Source organism: Apodemus sylvaticus, chromosome 11, assembly GCF_947179515.1.
Source record: "Apodemus sylvaticus chromosome 11, mApoSyl1.1, whole genome shotgun sequence".
NCBI classification, from domain to species: Eukaryota; Metazoa; Chordata; class Mammalia; order Rodentia; family Muridae; genus Apodemus; species Apodemus sylvaticus.
The window spans coordinates 27,118,567-27,146,126 of NC_067482.1; positions in this window are offsets into that span (position 1 = coordinate 27,118,567).

Here is a 27,560-nt window from a genome sequence, read left to right on the forward strand (position 1 = left end):
CTCAACATGGACACCTGAGATCTCTCAGACACTGAACCGCCAACAAGGCAGCATACACCAGTTGATAAGAGGACCCCAACACATATACAGCAGAGGACTCTCAGGTCTGGACTGAAGTCAGAGAAGATGCAGTTAACCCTGAAGAGATTGGAAACCTGAGGTAGTAGGAGGTCTCATGGCATGTGGGGTGGGGACATTGTCATGGAGACAGGGGAAGGTGGAACAGTTAGAGGGTGGACAAGGAGGGAGATAAAATTTGGATTATAAAAAAAAGCTTAAATTATTTTTTTAAAAAAGCAATTTTTTCACAATAGCAATATATCAATTCCATGGTTCATTAATTGTGTTCACCACTAGTCTCATTCCAGAGACAAAATGTAAATGGAACCCTTATTGGACAGACTTTTCTTTATGTAATTCAGTTATTGTGTGACTTGATATTATTTATTCTCTAAAACTTGAAGTATATGAGACTGTACCTTTTTATGGTTCCACAGTTCATATTTTCAATGACTTTTTTAACATTAAAATCAGAAATGAGAATAATATTTTTTCTTTTCAATACATAGTAACCAAACACTAAACCTTTATAGGCTTTTGATTTATTTTTTGTCACTAATCTGGTATTAAACACTTTTTAATGAGATAATCATTGAAATAAGTTAGATATAGCTGAATACTTGATCACACTTAAACAGATGACAAATTAAAGGAGATATTACAAACCAAGCAATCTCTTGGGTTGCTTTGGGTTTTACTGTTTGCTTGTTTCTGTTCCTGAAATAAAATTTTCAGGTATAAAATCTACTTGAAAGAAGACATGGCTTATTTTATTTATACATCCATGCCGCAGCCTATCATTGAAAGAAGTCAGAGCAGGATCTCCAGGTATAGACCTAAAATAATGAACCACAGAGCAGTGCTGTTCACTGGCTGACTCTAGAATCCTGCTCAGTTAACTTTCTTATACAGCCTAAGTCCAAAATGGGCTATGCCCTGACACATCAATAATTAGCAAAGGCATTCTATCATGACCATGGACAAAGGAAAATCTAAGCTGGGAAATACCTCAGTTGAGACTCTCTCTGATGACTCCAAGCTTTGTCAAGTTCACATAGAGAGCTAGCTAGGACAGTATTGAAGTTAAATTCTCAAGGTTTTTTTTTGTGTGTGTGTGTGTGTGTGTGTGTGTGTGTGTTTGTTGTTGTTGTTGTTTTGGTTTTTTTTTTTTATAGTGATGTTAGTTTGTACTTAATGCTTTTAGAAAGTCATTTTGCTTTTAGGAAGTATAATTTGTAGCAAATATTACAAACTTACCATTAAAATCAGTATCTAAAGGTCACTGCTCTGAGAGAAAAGGTCAACCTCTTTCTAGGCAATACTTGTTTTGGAAGTCCATGACTACCTGACTTAGGTGTAAGGACATGAATAGTTTTAACTTCTTAACACTAGTTTTTCTTTCTCAGTGGTATACTCCCCTGTATCAGACATGTAATATTTGACAGCTTAAGTTCCTCATCAGAACTAATTTAAAGGGAAAGAAGATTTAATGAACTACTTGCTTAACAAACACATATATACATGCATGTGTATTCCTAACTGAGTGGAAATTTCTGCAATTTTCAGACTGGGAAATGAACTTAATATTATGGATTAACTGTCACTTATAATAAGCTTGTTTAGTTAAGAGTATTAATTCATTTTAAATTATATTTTTCTGTCCAATACATAATTTTTTTACCCTTTGAATTTTAAATATCTTATTCTTCTGATTTTTTGCCTTCACAAGTCCAAAGACATGCTGGAATACTTGTGTTTATTCTGTTATGTTTCCATAAAATTCTTCACAAAGACTCTAAGGACAAGATCTAAAAATAAGCAAAATGTCACCACCATGAGTACAATGTCAAGTTTATAACTTTGGGGAAATTATTGACATATATTAACAACTTAGATTCACAGACGCACATATTAATCTTATTCCTTATTACAGTTAGGCAGGATAAAGACAGTTATACAGTAACTTCATTCTAAATACTCAAAATACAGAGGGAGTCTGCTACCATATTTTTTCAATGATGAGGGAGAATGAATCAACTTAAGAGATTCAATTTTTCCTGGAAGAATTCCTAAGCCTTTGCTATGATTAGAACAAGTGTCAGGGTTAAAATGGTTATGTCAGCAAGGCTTGAGAAAATAAGAACAAAAGATTGGAATGGGAATCAGTGAATGAATGCAAAAAAGAATTACTGTACTTGTGGCTAGAAAGCTACGATTGGAAAAAAAAAAAAGAGGCAAGCTACATGCTGCCCAAGACTAGTGCGACTACAGAAATCTATCGCCATAGAGAATCATGTAGCTGCTTAACTGTTAAAGATGCAAGAGCCTTTGAACAGCGCAAATTAGAGCTAACATGGTGAGGGGACAAGGACTATCTATCTGCTGTATCTCAATATTGTTAGTTGTCGCTACTAAATCTGTACAGCCGAATAAGGGAGACTACACGGGAGACTCTTCTTGACGCAGTTTATTCAGGAACCTTACTTCAGGAAGCCCCCATCCTAGTCCATTGCCCCAGTTATATATCCCAGCCTGTACCAGTCAGCGACCGCCATGTGGAGGCTCGTGATAGGATCGAGACAATGGCCCAGGAGTGGCCTGATATGACTTCAAAGGGCGCATGCGCACTTCTCTGGTGCGTGCGTAAGTGACTCTCAAAGGGGAACGTGGGGGAGCATTGCTGAGTCATGCAATTTGGCAACCAGCCCAGGCGCCATTTTAGACTGGCCACTGTGACCGCTCCCCACAGTTAGCTGTAATGTGTCTGATACAAATACATTATCGGAAAATTCTGAGTGAAGACAGAAAAACTAGGTAAACCTATCTCAGAGGGAAAGTTTAACCTACTCCTGGAATTCCTCACATTTTTCTGCACAAAATGAACACTACTACTACTTCTGCTGCTACCACTTCAACTGCTACTACTACTACTACTACTACTACTACTACATGTACTACTACTACTACATGTACTACTACTACTACAAGTACTACTACTACTCTACTACAACTACTACTACTACTACTACTATTACTATAATAAATTATCTTTTCTTCATGAATGCTTGTCTATAAGTGGATTTTCTAAGCCTGGTTATGTGGTTCTCTTTAGCAGTAATGGTTTCAATTCCTTGAATGTAACCTGTAATCAAACTTTGTTCTAATTCCTTAATCAGTCCCTTCTTTGCTCTTTTCAGATAATAAAAAGATCTTGAAAACACTTAGCAGAATTGTATAACTATTCTAAAATTGACATCCATTCAGCCTTCACATCTTACTATCGATCATGTGGAATTAAAGATAAACAGACATAACAAATCTTGATGGATATATTTCAGGGTGATCATAGTATCAAGAGATGTTGGATGACCAGGAACCTGATAACAACAAAGGGGATTAACTCTCAAGGCTGAGTTGTTATTACTCTGACCAGCAAGAAAAGGTGCTGTCCCAGAGAACAGAAAAAATTATGTAGTTTTGCCAACTACCGCTGGAAACCAATAGAACTGTCTGCAGATTTTTATTTTTTAGCAGAGGAACTATGTGGGTTTTTTTTCCCTTTAACACACAGGCTTTGTGGATTGTCAGGAGACATCTTGGAAAGGCTAAATGCATACATATTATGATTTTTCTTTTATGAGAAAAGGGAATTATGCAATTGCCCTTTAACTTGTTGTTCTGGTAAATTGAACAAAACATCATTAATGGGTTGTGGTGAACATTATGCTTATACAGTGTATAGAGTTTAATGTACATTTAAGTCTAGGTTTCTAAACTAAAGAAGGCTAGAATTCACATATATGAGAAACATAAGTGTCTCACATAAACATAAGAGCCAACTCTAAATAGTTGGAATTTTAGGAAAGCAGAAATCTCTCAGAGTAGAAAAGTGATGTCTGTCTGTCTGTCTATCTATCCATCCATCCATCCATCCATCCATATGTATTATTTGTGTTTATTGCTATAGAAATGACAATATTTGGTGTACTTTCTTTGGTTGGAAAGTACATAGGAAGATATGTACACACATGCAGCTGTTTCTATAGACTGTATTTGTTTCTCTTCTGATCTAGACATTTGTCTTTCTGCTATACTAATTTTACTCATGAATGCAACTGTATGTTCTGCTTAGTTCTGTGAATCATTTCATAACATTGGTTATGTTAATGTGACTCCTTAGTTTAAAAAAATTCAATAAAGATATTTTAATATTTTATCTTGAAATATTTGTCTTTTTATGTTTATTAGGTATTTGCCTACATGTATGGGTGGATATCATATGTGTTCCTTATGCAGCCAAAGGACCAGAAGTGGTTGTAGTATTACCTAGAAATAGAGATTCTCTGCAAAGTCAGTTAAGTTCTCTTGAGCCTTATGCCATCCCTTTAACTCTAAATTAGCATTTATAAACACACAAATACATGCATTCACATACACAACACAAACAAAAACAACAAACAAAACAGGCATTTAAAAAATAAAGTCTAAGAATAAAGAATCTGAAAACTCACTGTCTAGTGAGGAACTCATTCCTGGTTCATAGATAACACTAAGTAATTGGTTTCTTCAGTCACAGAAAATCAGATAAGCTCCCTTAATGTCACCTCTTCATGCCCACTGTTCTAAAAGAATAGCAGCCAGCAACCTGATCCTCATGGAAGAAGAAGAAGAACCGGTTTCTAGCCTTCAGGGGAGGGGCTTGGCCTGCCTTTGTATCTTGGGAGAGAGGGATTAAAGATGGAGACTTGAACCAGAAGCCATGTGTTTTCTTGTGCCCCCGTTCCTATACCCATCTCTCCTTCCAGGGAAACTGCTGTTAGAATATATGAGCTGGATTCTACACCTTAATAAACTTTATATGATTCCCGTAATGATTTAATTGTCTCGTGTGTGTAATAACTCAGGATATATATGTACACGTGTGTGTGTGTGTGTGTGTGTGTGTGTGTGTGTGTGTACGTGCGCGCGCCTGCACGCGCGTATAGGAGGTATATAAATGTTCACTTCGAGTGTGGTCAAACTTCTGATTTCAGGGCACATGTAGCTGAGGATAGCTATGAATGATTCCCATTATAGATTAATTAAGACTATGAATGAAGTCCACTTCATAGACTTACTTTAAAAACTATAAATTATTTTTTGATGGTTATTTTTTTCCTTTTTTCTTGGTGTTTGTTTCACCATGATTTCTGAAATTAATTATGTGATTTCACCAGAATAAAGTTTGTATTAAGACAAGTCTTGTATCACAGTCAAAACTTTGGGCATACTTACAAGTTTAGAATAACCTCAGCTTTTAAAATATCTTATCAGATACTACTTGGAACTTCAGAAACTAATACAAAGATTGTTTTGTCTTGTTTTTTTAATTTTTGCTTAATCTGTGTGAAGCTAAATGTATATTTATTTGGTGATGTGGATGAGGATGACTCCCACAGGCTCATATCGGTAAACAACTGCTCCCATCTCCCCAGATGGCAGAACTGTTACAGGAAGGATTAGGACAGTACTTCTAACTTTCTTAGCATTTCAACTCTTTAACAGAGTTGAAGTCTTTCTCATGTTGTGGTGACACCCATCCATCAAATTATTTTCATTGCCACTTCCTAACTTTAATTTTGGTAATGTAAATACCTATATTTTCTGAAGGTCTTAGGTGACCTCTGTGAAAGGGTCATTTGATCCCCAAAAGAGTTATGTCCCACACAGGTTGAGAACATTTGATGAGAGATGGCCTAACTTTAGGTGTGTCAATGCATGACGGTTTTGAGATTTTTTTTTTTTTTAAAAAAAGAGAGATAAAGAGAAAAAAGAAGGAGAGATAGAAAGAGGGAGGGAGAGAAGGAGAAAGGGAGGAAGGGAAGGAGAGAGAGAATGAAAGCAAAGCAAAACAAGATAAAACAACAGAAGGTCCATTCTGCTCTCTTTACCTATATCGCTGCCTCATGCTTTTGGATAAAATGTTAGCGCTTAACTACTGTGTCAGCACCTATTTGACTACATCATATTCATAGGCATGGTAGCCATGGAGTCTGAAACTAATGAGCACAGCCTACAAATCAGTTTTATTTTATAAGTTGCCTTGGTCATAGTGTTTTGTCATGACCATTAAAAAAAGTCACTAAGACAGAAATTGGTACAAGAGAATTAAATATTTTTCTGATCGACCCCAAAATAGTTATTTTTGAGGAATGTAAAATCTTTGGATCAAAAATCCTTTTTTTATTTTTTGATATAGAAATGTTATAGAAAGTGTTGGTAGAACTGTCTAGGGAGGTTTAGAGGTGTGTCCTTGTTGGAAAAGGTGTATCACTGGAGGTGAGTTTTTTAATTGGTTATTTTGTTTATTTCAAAATAACATTTTATTTCAAATATTATCCCCCTTCTTAATTTCCCCTTCCTTCAAGCTTTCACAGGAACAAGGGTCTCCCCTCTCACTGACTCCAGCTAAGGCCATCCTCTGCTACATATGCAGTAGAGCCATGGGTCCCTCCAGGTGTATCTTTAGTTGGTGGTTTAGTTCCTGGGAATTCTGGGTTGTCTGGTTGTTTAATACTCTTGTCTGTCTATGGGGTTGCAAACCCCTTCAGCTCCTTCAGTTCTTTCCCTAAGTCTTCCATTAGGTTTCTTGTGCTCACTCTGATGGTTGGCTATAAGCATCTGCATCTGTATAGGTAAGGCTCTGGCCTTATCTCTCTGTCATATAAAATAAGTTATGGTTTATACTTATTAACCATGTTAGGAATCCTATCTTTATGCCAGTGTGAAGGTGTACATTCTTAGTCTCTTGGGAGTTAGTAGAAGGTAAACATTTATGGGATAAAGGACAGCCTGGTCTACTTAGTCAGTTCTAGTCCAGCCAAGACTGTATAGTGAGATGCTGTCTCAAAACAAAAACAAAACAAAACAAAACAAATAATGGCTTAATTGGAAGAACTTACATTTTATTAAGGGCAATAACTGTCTAGAGATAAGAACTGAAACCGTTCACTATTTGAACTCATTAAAAAAAATAAAAAACAAAGGAAAGTTCCATGATTCTGCTTTCTGAAACACCTCAAGAAATATGAGAAAAAAATAAGAAAATATGCCTAAGAGTATCTAAGATTTCTATTGAGTAATTTGCTGAAATCAAGGCATGATTTTTCTTAATATAACATTTCAATATTTCTATTGACTCAAATCACAAAAGACTAATATTAACATTAATTTACAACTTGTCAATTAAACATTATATTTAAATGGATGGAGATGGAGAACATCATACTAAGTGAGGTAACCCAGACTCAAAAGATGAATCATGGTAGGCACTCACTAATAAGTGGATATTAACCTAGAAAACTGGAATACCCAAAACATAATCCACACATCAAATGAGGTACAAGAAGAACGGAGGAGTGGCCCCTTGTTCTGGAAAGACTCAGTGAAGCAGTATAGAACAAAATCAGAACAGGGAAGTGGGAAGGGTTGGGTGGGAAAACAGGGGGAGGGAAAGGGACTGATGGGACTTTCGGGGAGTGGGGGTCCAGAAAAGGGGAAGTCATTTGAAATGTAAATAAATATATCAATAAATTAAAAAAAAACAAAAAACAATATATTTTAAATGATTAGTACACATTTTAACATATTAAATGTAAACACACACATATATATATGTATATATATATATACTCACTTCTTATTGCATCTACAGTTTTCTGTGTCTTATAAGAAAAATAAAACATTCTAAATAAGATGCTATCTATGATTCTCCCCCCTTTGTTATTATATTGCCAACTAAAAATATACATATATTTATAAAATTATTATAAAAATCTAGTGTAATGTATAAGTAATGTGAAGACTAAACTATGAAAATATGTAATTATGCTTTTAGAATTGAGCATCTCTGATAAAGTGCAAGATTGGTTGCTGATTATTTACATAGAAGCTACAATGAAGAGTCAGTACATGAATGAAAACATTTTGTTCCTTGTTACTACTGTAAAGACACAAAACATAGAACGGATTCAACACAAGAGAAATACTATTGGCATCACGAGGCTGATATAAAACAGTGTGAGAAGGTAAGTCATGAGGTCTACTTTGTGTATGTGAAAAACAATATTAATTACTTTAGACAGCCTTAGTGACTTAATTGGAAGATCTTATAATTCATTAAGGGCAATAATTATCTAGCAATAAGAGCTGAAACCATTCATTATTTGAACTAATTTTTTTTTAAAAAATCTTTACCAAAAATTGAAAGTGGTATAAATATAGATAAAATTAAGAAAGATAGCTAAAAATTACATAGTATGATAGTTTATAATTAAATTTTCAGAGAAAGCAATATATGCATTAATACTTGTGTAGTATGCTGACTAATCATCCATGTCCAAAGAAAAATGCAAGAAAATAGAAAAGTCTCCACTGAAATTGTGTGTGTTAGTTGTATATGTTAATGTGGATCTCTTGTGCTTTTCTTTATATATTCACGCTAGGCAAGTGTCCTACCAGCAAGCTACCCAGTCATAAGCAGCTTATTTTGTGGCCGTCTCATCTCTTGGTAGCAGAGACCAAAATCTTACATCCTCTGCAGAAGAAGACAAGTGGAAGTAGATATAGATTTGGTTCATGTAGAAAGAGAAATAACTGTGTTCAGGGAAATAAGGAGTGAAAAAAGAACAATTGTGTTTTCTAAAAACCAACCAAACAAACAAACAAAAAACATAGGGATAAGTAGGTGCAGGTGATTTTTCAGTACGTCAAGAAGCAAAGATTCAGTGTTTGTGCAAGTTATGGGTTGAGACCAATGCATTATAAAGCCATAACTGTTCTGACAATAATTAGAGAGAAGTGAGCTGGAGGGGAATATAATCAAATATTAATAGCAGTGTTACTGAAAGCATTGCAGTCATTAATCCAGGACTCACCAAACCACTATGACTGCACTAAAATAAGTGAGAATTTTGGACAAGATAGGCTTAGAGATTGGGAATACATCCTTAATAGTTACAAAACTAACACCCCACTCCTTAGACATATAATTTTTGCTATTTACTTACATATCCAAAATTTTAGTGCCATAAAACCATATTTACTATAGAGCCTTGGCATGTCCCAGTTCTTAAAAAGATGAAAAATACCTGCATTTGCATAATGAATAGGTGAATTGAAGGCAACTCCTCTGATGAGAAATAAGTTAATGATACAACCTACTCCAGAGTTGTAAGCTTGTAGAACTTACAATTTTATAAGTATGAAGATTCTGATATCAATATCTAAGCTTCATTAATTGAAGCACAGTAGATTGTCTATCTTCATTAAGTAAGTTTGAAATATATGGTTCTATAAAACAAATCTGAAACATAGTATTATAATTTACACATATACTTAAAATATATACTTGTTACATATCAACATAGAATTTGTCTTTGAAGTTAATTAAACTTGTTAAATAAAAAATAGACATATATTTTAAAGCTTTGAGCAATTTTTGTACATTAAAACTATGCAACAATAAGACTGGAAACATATAGAAGAGTTCGAATTATCCTTAAAAGATGAATGAGTACATTAGCATCTCTATTGTCTTTGTTCAGGTCATGTTGAGACAGACATGTTGGTGAGACTTACAGGGGTAGTTTCTGAGATTACTAAGATACAGTCCCACAACAAATTTTTCAATAGTCTATCTTTTACAATCTCTGCCCCTCTTTCCATATTGGCCCCAAGCTTTTGATGCAGGAGTTTTATTATAGAAGCATCAGTTAGGATTGAAATCCATAATTCAGTTTTGAATATTTCCAATACCAGATGATCAACCCTGAAAATACATAAAAACATCAGATGGAGCAGATTGTTCTTATATATGCAGGCATATATATGTTTATATTCACATATTTAGATATTATAAATTTCATATGTTATAAAATTTCATTATGTAAGCATTTGAATATTCATACATATTACATATTATATATGCCAAAAAATATAATATAGTATTATATATTTATTTTATATTATCATTTTATTGTATAGTTATAATAGATTATATGCATATAAATATATAGGTATATTATAAACATTATCATAATTTATGCAGATACAATATATGTATGTATTTTACAATTGATGCAAAAGAGGGTGTGAATTTGAAAAAGTAAAAGCAGGGTTACATGAAAGGGCTTGAGGGAAGAAAAAATAAGAATTATTGTAATTATTATCACAAAAATAAATGAAATATGCAAAGAATATGAATCACTACTGTTATATGTTAACTATATATTTGTTCTAAAGACAGAAACCACAGATGCAATATCTAGTTTGTTCTTATGCTAAAAAAGATGACAGAGAAGAGGATTTAATAAAGATATTTTAGTGGCTTGCATTGTGTCAACTTGACACAAGTTAGAGTCAGTCACCAGAGAAGGAAACTCAGTGGAAGAAATGCCATCAGGATCTCCATTTTTTTTTTTTTTTTTTTTTTTTTTTTTTTTTTTTTTTTTTTGGTTTTCGGAGACAGGGTTTCTCTGTGTAGCCCTGGCTGTCTTGAACTCACTTTGTAGACCAGGCTGGCCTCGAACTCAGAAATCTGCCTGCCTCTGCCTTCCACTGCCCTGCTGATCTCCATTTACTTACTTACTGGTCAGTAGAGGAGTGCTCACTCCAGGTGGGTGGTACTATTCCTGGCTGGCATTCCTGGATTGTATAAGAAAACAGACTGAGCAGGCCATGGGGAGCAAGCCAGTAAGCAGCACCCCTTCCCGGACTGTGTGCCAGCTCCTGCCTCCACGTTCCTGTCTTCTTAGATTTCCTGCTCTGGCTTCATTCAATGACAGACTATGATGTAACAGTGTAAGCCCAATAAACCCTTTCCTCTGCAACTGACTTTTTGGTCAATGTGGTTTATCACAGCAGTAGAAATTCTAAGACAGGTGATTAACACAGGGTAAATGTTTCCGTGTGACTCTGAATTTGGTGAGATGAGAATTAATGTGGATATTCTTTTTTTTTTGTCTTTTTTTTATTCGATATATTCTTTATTTACATTTCAAATAATTTCCCCTTTTCTAGCCCCCCACTCCCCGAAAGTCCCATAAGCCCCCTTTTCTCCCCCTGTCCTCCCACCCACCCCTTCCCACTTCCCCGTTCTGGTTTTGCCCTATACTTCTTCACTGAGTCTTTCTAGAACAAGGGGCCACTCCTCCTTTCTTCTTGTACCTCATTTGATATATGGATTATGTTTGGGGTATTCCAGTTTTCTAGGTTAATATCCACTTATTAGTGAGTGCATACCATGAGTTTATCTGTTAAAAGGAAATGATCTTCATCACATGCAGCCATCATGGGTTTTTTTTTTTCAATAAAAGCCATCATATTTGCAGATATTATGCTATAGGGAAATACTCAGAATATTCAAACATAGAAAGTCAAATGATGTTACAAAATTAAAGTAGTAATATACAGTAATAAAACTTGTATAAGTTGAAATGTTGTTTAGAAAATGAGAGGACACAGTGATTAGTCGCAGCAGAAACAAGTACCAAGTAAACCTAATTCACATTTTAAAATGCATTAAAATTGTGCAACACATTCTTTTATAACACAAGATTCAGAAATTCAAATGGCAATGGTTTAAAACAATTAACCCTTTTGAAATTGGAATCCTGCAGAACTGACCTGCTATTTTCTGTGCGGACTTCACCATTGTTACAAGCCCATATGGGGAACTTGTTCTATTAGTTATCCAGTGATGAATATTTTTGTATCTATGTATCAAATTCAGAATCAGAGAGAATTGGGCCAAAACATATCTTCTACACAGTGAATTACATGGTCTGGTAGTTGATGTCCTAAGACAGGAATGTACTAAGGAAAAAGGCAAAGCATACAAAATTGCCTATGCAAAACTCACTTCCCTGGTAAATGAGCCCTGTAATGGTTAGGGAAGAGTACCAGAAATATGAAGAGGATTTCTAAGTACACCTAGTCTATTTTGACCTTGGCAAAATTATCTGCGTAAGAAGGAAAAAACGATAAGAATAATTAATAACATCATGTTCTAAGTTGCTTCTCTTTAAAATCATTCCATTCATTTACTTCTCAAATGATATCCCAATTCCTGATTACCCCTCCACCAACCTTCCATCCCAGATCTACCCTCTCCTGCCTCCCCTTTGCCTGTGTGAGGATGCATCTCCACCCAGCCACACTCGCCTCTCATCCCCCACTGCAGTAGCATCCCCCTATGTTGGGTCATCAACATCCCCTGGACCAAAGAACTGCCCCCCCTTACTGTCAAGCAAGGCAATTTTCTGCTACATTTATATCTGGAGCCATGGTTACCTCCCCTCCCTGTACACCTCCTAGTCTCTGGGAACACTGGGAGGTCTGGCCAGCCTATGTTGTTCTTCCTATGGGGTTGCAATGCCCCTCAGCTTCTCCAGTCCTTCCATCAGCTCCCCTATCAGGGTCCCTGGACTCAGTCTGGTGGTTGGCACCAAGCATCCATATCCACATTAGTCAGTTGCTGACTGAACCTCCCAAGGAGCTGCCACATCAGTTTCCTGTCAGCAAGCACCTCTTGACAACCACAAGAGTGTCTGTTTTGGTGTCTGCAGACAAGATGGATTCCAGATAGGGCATGTTTTAAAGAATCAACATAGGGGACGGCCCCACCTGTGGATCCAACCTATCTAAGTTGCTTCTTACAAAGTGCTTTCAGTACATTTTTATCTCTATTTATTCTATGGTAAGGGATCATTAGATACAGCAAGCTTTCAGAAAGCTTTATTGAACCCAAATAAGCCTAACCTTTTTTTCTTTCTCTCCCTTGTACTTCATTCCATTCCTTTATAGCTTTATTGTGATCAGAAATTGACTACCAAAGTTCAACTGTGATAAATGCCACTCTTTTACCTGCACTTCCTTTAAAAGTGGATATCATCTAAATTACTATTTTTAAAAACATAACCAAACATACATGTCAATGAACATACACTAGGTTCGATACAAATGATATCAAATGTTCCATCGACTGATGGGTCTCTTTTGTATAAAGCACTTCACTGACTGAGTACAGTAAAGTGGGAGGAATATAGTGGACTGTCCTGTCTGAGAGTGGAGCATGACCAGTTGGTTTTAGTGAATCTAGGGAGAGATCTTCTTTCCTGGAAGTATCAACTACAAGAAGAGGAAGGTGTAGAGGAGAATGGCATGATATTGGGATGTAGAATGAATGAATAATGTAATAAAGAAGGAGGAGGAAGTGGTGGAGGAGGAGGAAGACGAAGAAGAAACAAAAGGAGGAGCAAGGGGAGGAGGAGGAGGAGCAGAAATTTCAGAGAGCTTCCTTGACTTGCTGACCCTGAGGAAATATAGAAGACTTATTAGAGGACCACTTGCCAAGATTTGAAAATAAGCTCTAAAAGCCAGGAGGCATCATGGGCTGACAGCATCTCTTTGTTGTTAAGAGAAGAAAAACTCTTAACAACAAAGAACAAAGAATACTCCCAGTAATCAATGAGCATGGGAAATGGCTCATTGATTCCTCCCCTGTTGCAACCCTGTTGTGAAATTTTTGTTAAATCTTCTCTTCTAAAATGAGCAAATTTATTTATTTATTTATTTATTTATTTATTTATTTGTTTGTTTGTTTGTTTGTTTTACAGTCCAATTTTTATTTCCCTCCTTTTCCACCCATTGACTGATCTACATCCCATACCTCCTCCCCATCCCAGTCTCCACGAGAATGTCCCTAAAACCACCCTGAGATTCCACCTCACACCAGTCAGAATGACTAAGATGAAAAACTCAGGATACAGCAGATCGTGGCAAGGATGTGGAGAAAGAAGAACATTCCTCCATTGCTGGTGGGATAGTAAGCTGGTAAAACCACTCTCGAAATCAATTTGGCAGTTTCTAGGAAATTGAACATTGTTCTACCAGAGGACCCAGATATACCCATCCTGGCCATATACCCAGAAGATGCTCCAACATGTAATAAGAACACATGCTCCACTATATACATAACAGCCTTACTTACAATAGCCAGAAGCTGGAAAGAACCCAGATGTCCTTCAACACATGAATGGATACAGAAAATGTAGTATATTTACACAATGAAGTGGATGCCAACAAGTTCTTGCTGACAGGAGCATGAAATAACTGTCCCCTGTGAAGCCCTGGCAGTGCCTAACAAATACAGGCAGTATGCTTTCAGCCAATCATTCAATTGATCCCAGGGTCACCAATGGAGGAGCTAGAGAAAGGACCCAAGAAGCTGAGCTATTTGTAGCCCCATAGGAGGAAAAACAGTATGAACCAACCAGTACGCCCAGAGCTTCCAGGGACTTAATCACCAACCAAAGAGGACACATGGAAGGATCTATGGATCCAGCTAGATATGTAGGAGAGGATGGCCTATGTAGGATATCAATGAGAGGCAAGACCATTGTACCTGTGAAGGCTCATTTCCCTAGTGTAGGAAAATGCCTGGACAGGGAATTGGGAGTGGGTTGGTTAGTTAGCAGGGGGAAGAGGGATGGGACAGGGGGTTTTGGAGGTGAAACAAGGAAAGAGTATAACATTTGAAATGCAAACAAAGAAAATATGTGATAAAAAAGACCATCTGGAAAAAAAGTAAAAGATACAATTTTTCTGGTTGTATCATTTCATTGGCTGGAGCAACTGGGAAGATAGAGCCTTCTGGGAAACATGCTCAAGCCAAAGCACTTGGGTTGCAATCAGAGCACAGTGTAAGAGAAAAAGCAGAGATATATGATACCTAGAAAAATCTAAGTTGACACTGGCATTAACAATATTTCCTCTCAGTATATAGTGGTTATTTGATGAATATTTGTAAAGTCATTTTATGTGATTAAATGGTTTTTGTTACTGTTGTTGTTTTAATTACACAGATTTGAGAGCAATGGCCATAATTTATCTCTATTCTAAGATTTGGAAAAATTCTTCAAAAATATACAAATAAGCACATGCATAAAGGCATCATTAAGCAAACACACAGCAAAGGGTGACACAGGAGAAGAAGCCTATGGAAGCAGTTATGGTGAATATTGGAGTTTATGAACTGCGACATTTCATAGCACACCCGACAAGGTATCAATTACTGTTATATTAAAAAGTGTTTGGACAAGATTTGATTATTATATTAAAGAGTGTTTTATTTTCAAAAATGGTTTTATCTATTTTTTGTCATTTCTCTGTTATTAAATACAATTTGATTGTATTATTTCCCCTTCTTCAACTCCTCTCAGAACCTTTCCACCTCCCTATTCAGTGAACTTCATTTTCTTTCACTTTTTTTGATGTTTAAACATATCAGGGGCATTTCTTTGGATTATTTTCAAACTTACTTTATGAAACAGTAAGTTCTTCTGTAGAGTTTTCATGACTTCAATGTTGACTGACATTTTGCTCCCTTTTATACTTCCTGCCTCTGCTCATCTTTCTTTGCTGATTTTCTCTCACCTTCTTTGTTTACAAAAACAAAAGCTAATTGGACTGATTAATCATTTACTTTTAAATAGTACTGGTCCTTAAAAAGTGCATACATAGTTTAATGGAGTATGTCTTAGGGTTTTACTGCTGTGAATGATACCATGACCAAGGCAACTCTTCTAAGAACAATATTTAATTGGGGCTGGCTTACAGGTTCAAAGGTTCAGTCCAGTATCATCAAGGCAGGATCATGGCAATATCCAGAGAGGCCTGGTGCAGGAGGAGCTGAGAGTTCTACAACTTCATCTGAAGGCTGCTATGAGAAGATTAGTTTTCAGGTAGTTAGAATGAGGCCCCCCCTAAATTCTACACCCACAGTGACACACCTCCTATTAGTACCACTCCTGGGGTAAGCATATATATATATATATATATATAGTTTCTATAGAAACTATCACAGAGTGTTTTGAATTTTGACAGAAGCAAGTTTGGGATTGGAGTAATCAAAAACTAGAAAAGATATATGTGGATGGATACACAGTGATAAGCAAATATGTTTATATACTGTATTATTTTTTAAAAGGTCCCACCACCAATAAGGCATTAAACGAACAAGTACATAGGGTGACTCATTCATTTAATTTTCACCAGGTTGAGTCTCTGACCAGATAGTGTCTGAACTGGAATGATTATGAAGAAAGGAGGGTGATGACTATGCAGGAACCTAGCAAAAGTGAGGCACATCATTCACACAGATGCACACACAGGATGTAAGGCACCTCACTAACAAACAAACAAAAAAATAGGAATCCTCTTTCTTCCACTTTAATCTATTTTCTTTTAAATTTTTATCGAATGTATTCTTCATTTATATTTCAAATGTTATACCCTTTCCAAGTTTTCCCCCTACTCCCAGAAAACCCCCAACCCATCCTCCTACACCCTGCCTCCAAGAAGATGCTCCTCTGCCCAACCCATTCCCATTTACCCCTCCTCAGTTTCTGCATACTGGGACATCTATTGAGCCTTCATAGGACCAAGGATCTCTTCTCCCACCGATGCCTGACAAGGCATTCCTCCACCATACTTGGGGCTGTAATCATGCATACCACTTGGTTGATGGCTTAGTCCTTGGGAGCCCTGGAGGTTCTGGTTGGCTGACATCATCATTCTTCCCATGGGACTGCAAACCCTTTCAGCTCCTCCAGTCTTCCCTCTAACTCCTCCAATGGGGACCCTGTGCTCAGTCCAATGGTTGGCTGCTAGCATCTGCCTCTGTATCTGTAAGGCTCTGGAAAGGCCCCTCAGGAGACAACCATAACAGGCTCACTTCTTGTCATGGATAATAGTGTCTGGATTTGGTAACTGCATATGGGACAGAATCCCAGGTGGGGCAGTCGCTGGATGGTCTTTCCTTCAGTCTCTGTTCCACACTTTGTCTCCGTAGTTCCTTCCATGTGTACTTTGTTTCCCCTTCTAAGAAGTACAAAAGTATCCATACTTTGGTCTACCTTCTTCTTGAGCTTCAGATAGTCTGTGAGTACATACCATGTGTGTTCTTTTGTGAATGAGTTACCTCACTTAGTATGATATTTTCCAGTTCCAACCATTTGCCTAAGAATTTCATGAATTTATTGTTTTTAATAGCTGAGTAGTACTCCATTGTGTAAATGTACCACATTTTCTGTATCCATTCCTCTGTTGAGGGACATCTAGGTTCTTTCCAGATTCTTACTATTATAAATAAGGTTGCTATAAACATAGTGGAGCATGTGTCCTTATTACAAGTTGAAGCATCTTCTGGGTATATGTTCAGGAGAGATATAGCTGGGTCTTCAGGTAGTACTATGTCCAATTTTCTGAGGAACTGCCAAACAGATTTTCTATCATCAGTACATATGTTCTTTTGTATGTGTATGTGTGTATATGTTTATTTTGTATGTGTGTATAAATTATCCAAACAATGATGATATTGAAGCGGTACTGCACAGACACACATAGAATACTTGTACAACTTTAAGGAAATGCTAAAATATATACAGATAGATTAAACAGTATATGAAGACTATATTTTTCTGTAAAGAAGAATTATTCTGGCACTTTATAATTTTTTTTGAAATTTTCATTTTTAGTCAAAATTCCACAGAGATCAACATAAGAAGTCATAAATCACTGAGAGTTGTTTTGAGGGTTGATAAGCATCTTATAATAGCTACTTTATAAGAAGTATAAACTAAGCATAGAGAATCAAGTGAATATGAGGCTGGATTAGAATCTTATCCTTTATTGAATGGTGTAGCAAAAGCTTCAACATATTAAAGCAGAGTTTTGGGTTTTGTGGAAAAAATTAATATTAAACAGTATTTTATAAATATTAAATATTAAAACTATTAAATTGAAATTGTTAGGAAATAGATTTGAAAAATTCTCATGGTAACTAAGAGAACTTTGAAGAAAACAATAAAAATACTTTAATTTACTTTTGATTGAAATGGGTAGGAAACAAAATTGAATGATGTTATGCTTTGTTTATCTTTGCAAATGGAAATGAAAATTCCCATGAATATAATAATAAATAAAATACAACAAACTTCAATCTGAATAGAATGCATTCCAATTGAAGCTTTACTGAAATGCAATTTCTTTAGAAACAATTTTCATCAAGGCAAATATTTAATACTATTGGAGTATAGCAATGTTTCCACTGAACAGTGTAAACAATCTAATTTGACATTTTATTTTTTAATAAATGATTTTCATCTGCTGCAATTGGAAATAATTTTATATTTACTATATACTTCATATGTAGATAATATTAATACAGATTCAAACATTATTTTGGTATTATGGTCAAATGTCATAGTTCTGTGTTATAATTTGCAGTTATTCTGACTAAATTCTGGCTAGGAGTCTTCTTTAAAATTTTTCCTTATTCCTATTCTCATGGCTATACTTTATTTCAAAAATGTTTAATACATTAAATAATGAAGATTCCCTTAATCAGTTCAGCATTGATCACCCTTCAGCTATAGATCCTAGCCACATTCTTAGCCAGTGTATTATTTTGAGATAATTTTAGATGGATGAGTTTCTCCAAAAAATGGTAGCCAGTGAGTGTTTATTTACATGGAATTTACATATTTTTAAATTTTCATTAGTAATTAACTGAATATTCTATGCACAGCTGTGATTTGTTTTCTTTTCCAGTTTTGGCAGCAGCACGTTTCTATAAGATTACATGCATTTCCTTTTGTAATGTAACTATCTTTCTATAAAATAACATTTGATATAACATACAATAATTGTTTCTATTAGCTATGCAAATTTAGCATATCTATCCTGCCTGAGGACAATGCTTTTCTATCAGTGGCATTTCTATGTGCCCTTAATGGCTTCTGTTTATTCATTTACTAAATAATTCATTCATTGAATATCAATTTTCAGCCACATGCCAAAGGGGCCCTGGACCCACTCAGTACAACTGTTCTTCCACAGTATTAACTTTCTATAATTGGTAGCTGTACCTGAGTATCTTTCAAAGCTCTCACACAAAAATGGCACATATCATGAAATAAACCTTCACTTCTCATTGAACATCTACTCCAGGCTCTAGCTAATAAGAAAGAAAGCTCTTTGTCAAATTTATGATTAGCTTCTGAGAAACTGGAAAGATCGCTCAGTGGTTAAGGTAATTCATTAGCTACCCTTTCAGAGGGTTCAGGTTTGATTCTTGGCATCCACATAACTGCTCACAACTGTCATAAATGCCATTTTCAGGAAATCTAATGCCCCGTCTGGACAATATGTACACCGTATGTATCTGGTAAAAAGATATTCACTATAGGCAGAATAGCAATACACCCACCTCTCCACAAACTGACCATATCTATGTCTATGTCTATGTCTATATCAGTATATCTATATATCTATATCATCTAATTTTATATCTATATCTATCATATATATGTGTGTGTGTGTGTTTATGAGTATGTTTGTGTGTGTTTGTGTGTGTGTGTGTGTGTATGTATGTGTAATTCTTGCTCTTCTACAAGATATCAATCTACTATGCTACTATCAATCTACTTTATATTTTCAAATTTGGGAATAATTTATAGTAGCTTCTTTGAATATCTCTATTTGAACTATATATTTTTATATTTTTAAACTTTTTTATTTTTAATTGTATATTTTCTTTATTTATATTTCAAATGTGTTGAAATATCTCCTTTCCCTTGTAACTCCCCAGAAACCCTCTATATAGCCCCCATCCCCCTGCTCCTATGAGGGTGTTCCCCCTTTTACCCACCCACCCCCACCTCCCTTGCCTCACATTTCCCCACAGTGGGGTATCAAGCCTTCACAGGACCAAGAACCTCTCTTCCCATTGATGCCCAACAAGGACATCCTCTGCTACATATGCAATTGGAGCCATGGGTCCCTCCATGTGTACTCCTTGGCTGGTGGTAGTTTAGTCCCTGGGGCTCTAGGGTATCTGGTTGGTTGATATTGTTGTTCTTCCTATGGAGTTGCAAACCCCTTCAGCTCCTTCAGTCTTTTCTCTAACTCCTCCATTGGGTACCCTTAGTCCAGTGGGTGGCTGTGATCATCTGCCTCTGTACTTGTCATGCTCTGTCAGCCTTTTATTTCTGGGGTTGAGTAGGCTATTATATGTTATGGAAACAGTATATATACAATTTATAATAAATATGCAAACTAATTTTGAATTTTTAAAAATCCCAACAGTTGATATTGCTTTGTTGATATGTAGAAAGACAATGAGTCATTGGACTATTCAAAGACATTGCCTTAAATGACTGCCATTTCTGATATTCAGATATACCCGAACATGAATGTTTACCTGTATATTTTATAAATAGTCAAAAAATGAGTTCTTTGCAGTAAGAAATTTTATCTGAAAATTAATTATCAATTGTGATGAAAGAATTTACATTTCTGTAATATATTAAATTATACATTGTAGGGGGTCTTTCTGGTGCTGCTTATATTGAAATACTAAATTTTGTACCTCAAGATCTGGCTGCTACAAAACAAGAGAATCCTCACATATACCAGCTTTTGTTGTATAAACATTGTCCCCCCAAGTTATCCTTGATTGGTTAGGAAAGATATCTACAGCCTGTAGCTGGGCAGAAGAGAGGTGGGGCTTAAGGTTCTTGGCTTGGGGTCTCAGGCAGGGACCACAAGAGAGAGGAAGGAAGAAGGAGGAAGAATTCATCTTGCAGTAGGTCAATTGTGATAGCTGGCCACTGTGAATAGCCTGTCTGAGTAGGAGCAGACCAGAAGGAACATGGCAAGTGATATCTTGGGATTTTGGTGGGAAAGTAGACAAAATAGCATAGAGGTTTGATCTCTGCCCAACTCTAGTGCTTCAAGGATTATCATAAATATAAAAGCTTTCATGTTATTTATTTGGAAACTAAATGATCTAAGTGGGTTAAAAAAACAAAATAATATTTACAACAACAGTACATGATATATATCTTTAATAGTATACGTGATATATAAATATACATTAATATATATGTTTGTAATTTACATATATGAAATAAAGCAAGCATAGCAAGAAAATGACTGAGCTGTAACTTCAAATGATTTTCACATAACAATGCTATTATCATCTGCTGAAATAAAATCGGTGAATTTTTCTTTGTTTTATGAGAGTGTTCTTCCATAAAAACTTTATCAAATATTGTAATTGAACTTTTTTCTATGAACTCATTTTCCTAATTAAACCATTTAAATAGAATGTATAGATCAAATGTCAGTATACACAATTTTATTCTCAAGATTTCCTTTTTGAAATATATGTGAAAAAATATATGATGCTTTACTTATATGAAACAACATTGCATATACATTTTAAAAATAGGTTCACAGCTGGCTAATTAGCAAAAGGGCAATTATTGTGGCTAGGGGAGAAAGCTCACTAATATGATTTAAATTGAGAAAATGAAAAAAGTTTTGATGGAGTTATGCCCAAGAAAAGAATTATTTTTATTAAAACCACACTATATTAATTGTAGTTAAATGTTCTAGTCAGGAAACAGACTTGCTAAAGTATAAGAAAACAATTTATTTATAAATAAATGTTTATTTCTCTAATATGTTTGCGATAGAGTCAGAATTAGTGGCAGAATTTTGAAATTTTGTCTTTGTCTTTGGGACAATTTAAAACTGCTTTGTGTCATATTGCAAAGTAAAGTCTACTTCCACATTGTGTAGGTGGACTACAGATGCTTCTTACAATTGCTGCCAGTTAACAAATGAGTAACCATTAATACATTCCATTAAATTGGTACTTTATGCCCTCCTTTGGAAACAAAAAGATACAAATATACTGTCTATTATAAACAAATAACATGAATTTGTAGCTGTTGCTTTAATGTGAAATTTGACATATTTACTAATACAGCTTATCTTTATTTTGAAAATTAACTCATGTTTTACAGGAAATTCACATAATCTAAGCATCCTGCAGACTTCTTATATTATATTTATTATATTATATTTGATTTATATTTGATGCTGTAATATATTTTAATGGTTTCTCACATGTTAGTTTTTTCTAGTATATCTGTAACCTTTGTCATATCTCACATCCTGAATGGAGCTTAAAATCAAATTGAAATATCACAGGCCATATCATTTCCTTCAACCAGTATGTAAATGGCTGGATATTATATTCATAAACACCTACATATTTATATTTTGCTCTCCACCAATAAACAGCCATTATCACACTTGCACATTAGTTGAGGGAAATTTCATTACTGTATGCTCCCTTCTAGATGTGCTGGTTGTCTGGGTTTGTTTTGCTCCAGATGTCTCGAGCTCATCAGAGAAGAGTGGACTACATAGACATCTTATGGCATTGGCAGACACATACAAGAGCAAAGGCAGTAGTGTCAAACAATCTGAAGTCTTTACTCTGTCACCCATAGTACAATATCTCTGGATGGAAAGTCATTTTTAAAAAGGAAGTTAAATATGGAGAAATAAATATCCATGATGACATTGCACTGATGAATACAACTATAATAAAACTACAAGGCTTCTACTTTCTCATGGCATGCGGGAATGGGTTAGGAAACTGGTATGTAGTGATGGTTTCTGAACAACACACTAAATTATATTAACTCTATCAAGAACATCTTTGTAAACTAGAATTAGAAACAGGTTTAAAAGATTGTTTTTTCAGTTGAGATTTGCATCTAGAGAACTTTACTCAGTGCTGCGTGGTATGACCCCTCAAAGCTGTTGCAGTATCTGAGGCATTCATTATCGGTCACAACATACCTGCTCATGTATGCTTGTAGGTGAGTTACAGGGAGAAAACAATGTCTGTGGGTCAGCATGTTTTCTGCAATAAAATCATACAAAGCCTTTTGTTTAAAATTAGCTTGTGGAATATTTTCTGGTCAGGGATCTAGTAAAAATTTCATCCCAAATATGCATATCTGACCAACACATGCAGAAATATTTCTTTTATATGAAGTGATGTATGTATGTGAAAGCTTTTGTTTATGTGTAGAAATAATATGTATATATATACATATGTAATCATACATATAATGCTTATGTGTATATATTTTATAAATAAATTAGGGACATGAATATAGATTTATTTCAGACTAAGAATAATTAGAGTCATTCATTACTTATACATGGATAAGCAGTCCAATGCATGTAATGTTACATGATTTTTTGTTGTTGTTTTTGAGAGAATCTCAAGTAGCTCAGGCAGGTCAAACTCACTACGTTAATGACAAAGTCGATATTAAAGTCATGCTTATCTTACCGTCACCTCCAATTGAATAGGATTACAGTGCTTACTACAGAGCTTAAATAGAATCTCAATGAATTCTATTTTAATATTGATTGGGATTTGTAATCACAGAAGCTGCGATAACAAAGCATTTACAATAAAAAGTTACAAAAGTCATGAGATAAACAATTTTCATTTGCTCAGATACTGCAAATTATACAAATAAATCCAGTGTGATCACTATATCTTGATAGAATGTATTCTTCTAGAGTTAGACTATATATGTCATTATATTTATATATAATATATGCATTATTTATATTATGGAAAATACAATATATTATATAGAATATATATATATATAATAAAAATAGCAAGCATGACCTTATTACCTAACATACATCAGTTTAAAGTATTATTCTGTATATTAGTATATTTAATTTTTGCCAGGATCTTGTGATTTTTATATTATTTTAAATTAACATTCTGACACAGATGCTTCAGTATAAACTCAGTTATAATTAAGTAGAAGAAAATCTATCTGAAAAGAAATTTATTTCTGACACATCTGTAGATTGAGGATCACTATTTAATTTTATATATGTATAGTTTTCTTGTGTGAAAAAAAATGTTCTTTATGTCCATACATTTCTCAATTCAGAGAGAATATATAATAGGTGAAGGTATAAAGCAATATATCTATATTTGTTGTATATTTATGCTTTGATATGTGTATAATGATCATGAATGTATATGGTTAGTTTAATGTATGTGTACATATACTTGCAAGAGGAGAAATATTTCATCATATTATGGATTATATTTTCACACATATTTATATGCTTTGCATTAACTGAATAATTAGTGTCAATATGCACAGGCTCACTCACAAAATTGGATAAGCAAACTTGTAAAGGAAGAGTGACAATTTGTGTATAAATTTAGTCTGCTGTTATGTTGAACAAGTGATTAGAGGTAAGAAGCAGGCACTTTCTAAGAGGCTTAACTGCAAACATTTTCTTCTTGTGATATTTAATATATTTTCTTATGAGATCACTGAGACATGAGTCTAAAGAAATGCAAATGTTATAATACTTTAAGCATTTTTTCTGGCTCTTTTTGAATATTATAAATTGGAAAAAATCTCATATATACTTATATAGTCATATATACACATATGTATGCATGCATATATACATATCTACATATATGTATATATGTGGTGTTTTTGTACAGAGCAATAGTAAACTATGACTCTTGTCACTACTAGATTAAAGATACAATATGCAAAATGAGATTATCTTAGACATCAAAAAGGAGCTGAATTTTATTTGTATTTATTACTTTTTGTGATAAACGTATTTTTACATATTTTGAGTTACTTATCTAAATCAGTTCTGCAAATCAGAATAGCAATTAAGAAAGTAAATCAAGCTTACGCATGAAATGAAAATTGTTTTACACATTATTTTTAACTAAATTAGATCTTGTAATTAAACTAATAATTAAAACCTTAGCAATTATTCTTTTAATTTTGATAGTACAGCTTATTTTTTAGTATCTTAATTTAGTATGCTAGAAGTGTAGATTAGATCAATTATTTTAAAATAGGTTTCTCTGTTCTAGTTTATATTGTTCCTTGATTTTAATAGTTTTTCTGGAGTTAGTATTTAATATTACAAATCATCAGTTTTTTTCCATTGTTCAACATAGTAAAACACTATTATATACATTTTTTCCTATGTTTTCAAGTCAGTGTGAAAGAATGTTCTCAAAAATTTTAATGTAATAGTTCAGAGATAATTTGTAGGTGTGGACTTATATATAATTATAAATGTGTAGTAGTCAGCACATGTAAAGTAGCAACATTTCGAACATCTCTTGGATCATTAGTAAATTATATTTTAGAGGAGCAAATATGTCTCTTACATTTAAAGAACCAACATGTGTTGATTTTATGTCTTATGAGTGAAAATGTCCTTGTAAATTAATGGATCTTTAAATATTAGGTTTAAAGCAATATTGTGATGGTTACTTAAAAAAGAAGGCAATGGGAATTCCATTTTATTTGATTATTTGTTTTTCTATTTAAATTTATAAAAATTAAATCTTCCACCTTGAGATGAAGGATAAAGAAAATGACTCTATGGTTATGTAAATTCCTCTTTACTTACTTGTTTTCCTAAAAGAATTAAAGGTTTGATAAAAGTAAAAATACAACTTCTCAACACCTCATGGAACATTCTCCAAAACTGATAATTTAATAGGGCATAAAGCAAGCAAAAACAGATACAAGAAAATTGAAATATTCTTGTGCATTCTCTCAGATTACCATGGATTTAGGCTGAACTTCAACTAGGTAAGGGGATTTCAACAGAAACCCCTCATACTCATGGAAACCGAGCCATTCTCTACTTAATGATTACTCAGTTAAGGAAGAAATAAAGAAGCTAAAGACTTTCTAGAATCTAATGAAAATGAAGAAATACAGTATCTAAACTCATGGAACACAATGAGAGCAATGAATGCTAAGCGGAAAATTCATAGCACTAACTCCATCCAGGCGGAGTAAATGGCAGGAAATAGTCAAGCTCAGGGCTACGATCCATAAATTAGAAACAAAAACAACACAAAGAGCCAACAAAACCTAGAGATGCTTCTGTGAGAAAATCAACAACATAGACAAACCCTCAGCCAACCTAAGTAAAAGGCATACAGGCAATATCCAAATTAACAAAATAGAAATGGGAAGGAATACAGAACAACAGAAACTGAGAAAATAAAATTAAAATAAAAACAAACAAAGAAAAAACAATTAGGTCTTACTTCAAAAGTTTGTACTCTACAAAACTGGAATATCTACATGAAATGGATGAAATTCTAGAGAGATACAATGTACCAAAATTAAATCAAGATCAGATAAACTATATGAAGAGACCAATAACACCTAAGGAAAGATAAACAGTCATTAAAAGTTCCATCTGCCACCCTGCCCCCAAAAAAGCTCAGGGCCAGATTATTTTAGTGCAGAACAGAATTCTACCAGACTTTCAAAGAAGATCTAATAACAATACTCCTTAAACTATTCCACAAGATAGATGCAGAAGGAACACTATGTAATTCATTTAATGATACCACAATTACCCAGATACCTAAACCACACAAAGACTCCAAAAAAAAGAGAGAGAGAGAGAGAGAGACAGACACAGAGAGAGAACTTCAGACCAATTTCACTTAAGAACCTTGAAACAAAAATATTCAATACAATTATTGCAAACTGAAATCAAGAAAAAATCAAAAGCACCATTCACCAAAATCAAGTAGGCTTCATCCCAGGGATGGAGAGATGGTCCAATATACAAAAATCCATTAATGTGATCCACTATATAAACAAACTCAAAGGAAAAAAACACAAGATCACCTCATTAGATGCTGAAAAAGCCTTCAAAAAATTCAACACCCTTTCATGTTAAAAGTCTTGTGGAGATCAAGTATTTAAGGTATATACCTAAACATAAATCAATCAAAGCAATATACAGAAAGCCAATAGACAACACGAAATTAAATGAAGAGAAACTTGAAGCAATCCCACTAAAATCAGGGCCAAGGCTGCTCATTCTCTCCCTATCTAATTAATATAGTAATTGAGGTTCTAGCTAGAGTAATAAGATAATAAAAGGAGATCAAGGGGATATAAATTGGAAAGGAAGAAGCCAAGGTATCATTATTCATTAATGATGTTAGTATATGTAAGTGATCCCCAAAATTCTACTAGAGAATTCCTACAGCTGATAAACAACTTCAGCAAAGTGGCTGGGTATAAACATAATACAAAGAAATCAGTACTCCTCCTTTATTCAAATGGAAAATGGTCTGAGAAAGAAATTAGGGAAATAACACACTTCACAAGAGTCACAAATAATATAAAATATATTGGTTTAACTTTAACCAAGTAAGTGAAAGAACTTCAAGTCCTTGAAGAAACAAATTGAAAAAGCTAACAGAAGATGAAAAAGTTTCCCATGCTCATGGATAGGTAGGACTAACATAATGAAAATGGCCACTCTACCAAAATCAATCATCATATTCACTGCAATCTCAACCAAAATTCCAATATAACTTTTTACAGACCTTGAAAGAATAATTGTCAAATTCATATGGAAAAACATAAAACCCAGGATAGCGAAAACCATCCTGAGAAATAAAAGAACTTCTGGAGAAATCTTCCCTTACCTCAAGCTGTACTATAGAGCAATAGTGATAAAACTGC